Raw genomic sequence first — 6,815 nt, 5'->3', positions numbered from 1 at the left:
GTCGTTGTTGCCGATAGAGTATATACACTTTTTTAAGGTTTCATTTTTTGTTTTTATGCATATTTTCGACAAATGCATTGAGAAATCAACTTTCCTCCAAAATGAAGTTTGAAAATTGTTCTAATTTGTTTACAATCTATTTTTTTAATAACGTCGCGGGGATTAAACATTTTAAAATGCCGTTTCGATATTTGTGTTTCGTGACAATTTTTCACATATTGAAAAAAAGTTTTACTAGGACCATTTTTGCAAAGATGGCTTTTCCAAATTTAAAAGTTCATAATATTTGTTTATTTATCAATATAATCAAAATTTAAAACTGCACGGGTGCATGTATCAACCGTACTACTTAACAATGTCATTGATACTTATAGTCAAAATTGCATAATATTTTAAAAATAATGATTGTCGTATCGTCCTTCAAAACGCCAAACTTCAAATCTGTGTTGAAAAGGTTGCCCAAAGTAGAGGTGATAGACTTCCTCCCTGTGAACAGGTTCCACCTGCGGTCGAGTAAGTCTATTTAGATAATCCAACGCTGAATCCGTAAATTTACCAGGTTAATATACATATTGAAGATTGCTAAGAGGATTATTTTGTAGCACCCGTCTCTTATGTACCTATTCAGAAGTCTTACCAGCGTTTTTAATATAAAAGGCGATAGGCTTATTGGTCTATATGACTTTGGTGTTAGGTATGATACTTTATCTACCTTCAGCAAGTATATGACTTTAATTTTTTGCCATATTTTCGGTACGAGCCCCATGCTAAATTAGTTTTGAGGAGCTTGCATATGTTTGGTATCAATACCTCTAATTCCATATGCAAAAGTATTGGATATATTGAAACTTATTTATAGCCCATCTAATTCTGCATGGCCTTGTGATTGCTGTGGCTATTTCCCGATCTGTACAACTTGGCAAAGTCGGCCTTTGGTCTATTTTGATTGGGCTATCTGCATCACTCGGAATTTTTGAGGCTGGAGAGTGCGTATTTATGAGTTTTCAAAGACTTTCCTCTTTAGTCTCCGTAAATTTGCAATTAGCTTTCTTTAGGAAATCTACTTCATTAATGGTAGAATTATCCTTTACCAGGACTTTATGGATTCGAGAGCAGACTGGGATATCTGTAATCTCTTCGCTAAACCCTTTCCCTGAATTCTTTTGATTTCCAAATTTTTTTATCGTGCATAAAAATACCTGCATGCATCCTAGTCTGTCTTGATTACTTTTGGCTTTGTTAAATAGGCTTCGGTCTTCCGCACTTATCGTTTTGAACTCGTTGTTCCACCAAACTGTAGTACTGGCCGTATTCTTCCTTGTATTTTTCCGGACAATTTTCATGGTAAGATATATTAACCCATAATAACTTCACTTACCGTTTCTGTTGCCAAATTTATGTCCTTTACGCAGTTAAACAACTTTGTACTTTCACCGAGATTTCTACTGAGGGATTCTCTATGTCCTACCAGTTTGTATCTCTAGGATTTCTGTATTTAATTTCCTATGGAAATAAATTGAGGTCAAATACTATATGTTTGTTTATCTGAACAAGTGAGTTCATCAGACACATACACAATTTGTTATTATATCACCTACTTTGCTTGTACATAGTGATAAATCTAACATTTCTTTACCTGCTCTAGTGACAAAAGTTGTTTTTTTTTCAAGATTAAATATAATTAAACCTTAAGATAGGATGAAATTCAGTATAGACCAACCCTTTGCGTTAATGTTTGTGCTGTCCCATATTTTGTGGTGTGCGTTAGCATCACATCATATAATGAGCTGTAATCCTTTAGCTAGTCAATATGCAACTATATTGTTTATAATGCTTGGTGGACCTAGAGCCCCATCACTCGGAAAGTACGCTAAACTCACCACCAGTTTCTTCTCTCCTACTTCCGCGGTTATGCTTACAATACCTGTAACCTTATCATCTGTGCAGAGCACCTGTATTAACATACAGTCTACTCTATTACTATGAATGATGCATTACGACCTTGGTCTTATAGCTTTAGGTGTGTACAAAAACCTTACTTGTTTAGTTGATAAGCCATCAATCTTCTCGTTTTTCCTCCAGAGCTCACATAGGAGGGCAACATTAATGTCTTTTTCCACTCTTCTAACCAGAGTTGCCGATGCAGCTTTTGCGTAATAAAGGTTGGCCTGCAGGAGCCTTATTTCTCAATTCACTACGAAGAGTTGTCCGGTTCTGGTTTCGTAGACTTTCCTTTTTCTTCTGTGGGTCCAACGCACTCTTGGACAATAGTCCTTAACAGTGGGCTGGTTTTGCTTGAACAAGGTTGTTCCTGGTCCTAAACCTTCATATGTAGGAAAGTTTACCCTGTTTCACTGGAGCGAGTTACTAGTAGCTTTTCCTCCAGTGTTTTTGCCTTTGCTTCTTTGTATCGGAAAGTTACCTTTTCCACTCTAAGGGGACCTCTACTGCTGTAGCAGTAATGCATTGGTTAGTGATCAGTGTAGTAGTGTCTGGGGGCTCGCGAGACTGAGACTTCGAAAGCCCTGAAGAAAACATCAAAGAGGATGTCGAAATCTGGGCGCAATGATAATCGACGCGGTTGAACCCGGAAGACTGTTGAGTTTAATAATAATTCTTGTAGTAGTATTAATCGTAGCTCTAGGTTAAATTGTACTAACCGAGGAAATCTTTCGGAACATTATATACTGATATTTGACTCCGCGGTGAATAATTTTAGTTTTCATAAAAACCATTTTTTTGAAGTTTCGGCAAGGTCGCAGTTGCCATTATCAAGGCAGGTAGTAACGCTTCTCGTTGATGCTTGAAGTTAACTGACTCAGTTAACTGAAGTCAGTTAAAGAGTGTCAACAAAGATAGAGAACTGCTAAAGACTGTTAAACTTCGAAAAATGTCTAATCTGGGACATATAGTAAGGGGACGTCGATTTAAAATATTACAACTGATCCTTAAAGGCAAAATGGATGGCCGTACAGGTGTAGGAAGACAACAAGTTTCTTGGTTAAAAAACATTTTTGAATGGACACAGATATCAAATACAGGACAATTATTCCATATTGCAGAAGATCGAGAAGCCTTCGCAATGGTGATCGCCAATGTCGGATAATTAATAATAATAATTAATAAGAATCATTCATTTAATTTCAATGAAATTAAGATATTAAGACATGAAAACCAATTAAATAAAAGAGAATTTTTAGAAATAGTATGCATAAATAAATATCAATGCGTTAATAAAAAAAAACTGATATTGTTTAACTAAGCAATATCTATAATTACATTCTGTCTTACGAAAACTAATACTATAATTCTCTAATGTTAAATTTTCTGACTAAATTCAAAAAAAAATTAAATATTCATATTTGGCGCCACTTTGTATGCAGCCAAATTAACAATCGAAAACTAGTTATCAACAACGAAAAATATAATAAAGAGAAACGAGTGTCTTTCTGACATAAATCAAACATCAAAATAATAATTATTATCAATCATGATTCCTACAAAATTAAATAAAATTAAAATATTGTAATTACATATATACTTTAAATAAGTTAAGTTTAATGTTTTGCGAATTTCAAAATTTAGTGGATTAACCTCATGTTGCAAGTTTTTGTGATAGTTTTATACAATATACTATATTATAGTTGCAGAGGTTTTAGAACCTATCAGATCTAGCAAATATCACTTCTTTTTATTATTAAAAAAATATAAGATACCTGGATTAAATACCTTTTAAAAATACTTTTACCCTCCTGTCATCCCTCGAACTAAATACCATCTGTACTGGCATATATATGCAAAACTTCTATTGATAAAATATTGATAAAGTGGTTGAAATTTGGCTTTATTAAAAAACGGATGGATGTGTACGCTGACATGCAGCAGCGTCTGTGTGGAAAGCGTCGCCATGGTGACACAACCATCAGTAACACCACAGTAGCCGATCCATGTCATTAGAATATGATATTGTTGTCATCGCGGTGTAATAAGCTTAGCGCAAGGGTGGAGGGTGATACTTCACCGCTCTTTTCACTAATAGACCGGTTTGTGATAATTTATGTGTCCCCATAATCATCCCGGACAACCTACTTTTAGATTATTTACCTCTTGTGGCAAAATACAGTACCAGAGTAACGTTATATTTACCTATGTCTTCTCTTGTATAAAATAGACTATTTGATACTGATTTTCTACACTTCTCTGTGTGATAAATTGACTTTCTCGTAACATGCGAACGTTAATAACAAATAATATGTCATATAACGTCGTAGTGAGTAACATTACGACTCATACACCACTCTATCTACGAAAAACCATTGATTTTACATCCTATACAGATATTTGAAGGTTCCAAAAAGTATATGAAAGGTAGTTGATCAAAAAACCCGTGAAAACGTACACCTGATTTTGCGTTGCTTTTTGACGTGACGTCTTAAATTAGGTTGTGGCTCGGAGTCACTCATGAAAAAGTGTAACGCCCGCTCATGTCTGTTACGATGAGTCACCGAACGAGAGAGAGGCCCGCCGGACCGGCGAATGCCTTGCGTCTCTCTCCCACTCAAACATGATCGGTCCGCTGCGCGCGCAGCACTAGAGAATTAGGCGCGTTGAATCACATTACAGCAGAAACACTTCCTTTCATTTCATATTTCTCCTATCATCGTCCTATCCTCAACAAAATCACTCAAATAGAAATTAGTTAAGTTTAAGTTTACATGTACAATGTTTTAGTAAACAAAATATATTTCTATAGTTAAAATTTATGCAATTCTTATTTTCATTCAATTCCTTGTTCCTATTGTGCAATTTAATAATACTCATATCAATAAATATTCTACCGAGAAAAAGACGTTGTCACGTAAAATCTTCGCCCGTAAAACCGACTTTACAGGCAACCGATTTTTTTTTAAACAATTTTAAAAATGAAAAAAAAAAGTTTTTGCCTATAAAACGTTTCTAGAGAAAAATGGTTTAAACAAAAGTTGTAGATCATAAAAAGTTCTTTAATTTTGAGTGTTTCTAAATGAAAATACATAAAGAATTGACCGAGATGATTTCAAAAATCCCTTATTTTTGCAGTAATTTATAAATGTTAATAACTTTGTTTTTGCATAATTACATATAATATAAGTATTCAAAATTGTGGCAGTTAATGAGTTATTAAAGTGTACCAAATTTCAAACAGATCTACTAAATAGTTTAAAGTTATTCAATTTGTTTACCCTGAAGAATGATTATTTAAACAACTGTACTTGCCCAGTCACTCTAGAGGTATTCTGTAATCTGATTCTTTAAGGTTTCTTTTTTAAGGTATATGATCAGTTAAAGCTAAAAGTCAAGAAAAAAGCTAAAAAAAATCTTATAGCTTTAAGTGGTAAGCTCTTAAGAGGTAGTTGATGACCGTTATGTGAATACCCACAGCTAATTTTGCTTGGAATGTAAAACCAATCCAATCGTAACCAATCGTAAAATGTGAAGGCCGTCCCTGGCGGCACAGTAATAAACAGTGCTTTTCTTCGGTCTGCAAAATTGCAAATTGCAAATTTTGTGGGATTCAAGAATAGTGTTTAGTTAAGTTATAGTGCAATAATCAGCTGATAAACTGTAAGTCATCAGTCATCTGTATATAATTATTAAGCCTTAAATCCAATTGGTTTCGACAATTTAAATAACCTTCATATTTTATATTGATACGAGGTATATTGAGGTGTGCATGCCATTGTTATTAGCAACTGGACAGGTGAGTAACGAGAATTTCAGGACCACTGTCCAAGATAACTATGGATTCAAATAATGAGTCGATTTACACCCCTATTCAAACTCAATTGACCACCGTTAATTTATATTTCACAGCGTTAACCCAGCAGCAATTTCAAATCAACAAAAGATCGGGCTATAATTTTCGGCGCAATCCATGGAATTTGTCTTTCTGTAGAATTTTCATTTCTCAGGATAGTCTCACCTGCTATAAATGCAAAGCTTTAAGACATATCCCTAGTTATTGTCTTAAGACTCACAGGAATGCTTCAAATTTAAGCTCATCTACAAATCTCCATAACCAAGAAACTACTGGCATTCCTAGTTATAGCAACACTTTTAGTCCACCTCATTCGGTGACACTACCCATTTTCACAAACTTTAGAAGTAATTCATCGAGAAGATAGCCAGACTAAAATGGAGATGGGCAGGACATATAGCCAGAATAACAGATGGGTGATGGACAAAGAGGTTATTGGAATGGAGGCCAAGGGAAGACAAGAGAAGCGTCGGTCGACCACCTACAAGATGGTCTGACGATTTAAGAAGACTCAATAAAAACTGGATAAGAGCGGCGCAAGATAGACGGGGTTGGAAACATGAGGAAGAGGCCTATGTTCAGCAGTGGACTCTTGAGGCTGGATGATGATGATTAGAAGTAATATTTCCCAACTTATTAACACCTCTTTCATTAGATAAAATTGCAGAAAACTCTAATAAAGCTGATACATTACAACATTTTTCTAAAACGACTATTTCAGCCATTCTTACAAATAAAACTTCAAGTCACAACTTCTGTCACAACTTATAAGTTTGCTTTAGTACTTCCAAATGTAATAAAGCCACAGCATCTAAGTGAAAACTCTGATAATACTACTGGCGCCAACACAAGTACCCCCATAAAACGCAGTTTTGGTGAGACCATTTCTTTTCATGACCAGACCTGAGTATGACCGAAAGGCTGCATGGCATGTGTACCCACACCTTTAGCCGTTCAACAAATCGAATATATCAAATTTATCTTCTACTTATCGTAGTGACTTGTAAACATTATATAT

This window comes from Diabrotica undecimpunctata, chromosome 10, assembly GCF_040954645.1.
Source record: "Diabrotica undecimpunctata isolate CICGRU chromosome 10, icDiaUnde3, whole genome shotgun sequence".
Lineage (NCBI taxonomy): Eukaryota > Metazoa > Arthropoda > Insecta > Coleoptera > Chrysomelidae > Diabrotica > Diabrotica undecimpunctata.
The sequence above is the reverse complement of the archived record's forward strand: the minus strand, read 5'-3'. Positions refer to the sequence as shown.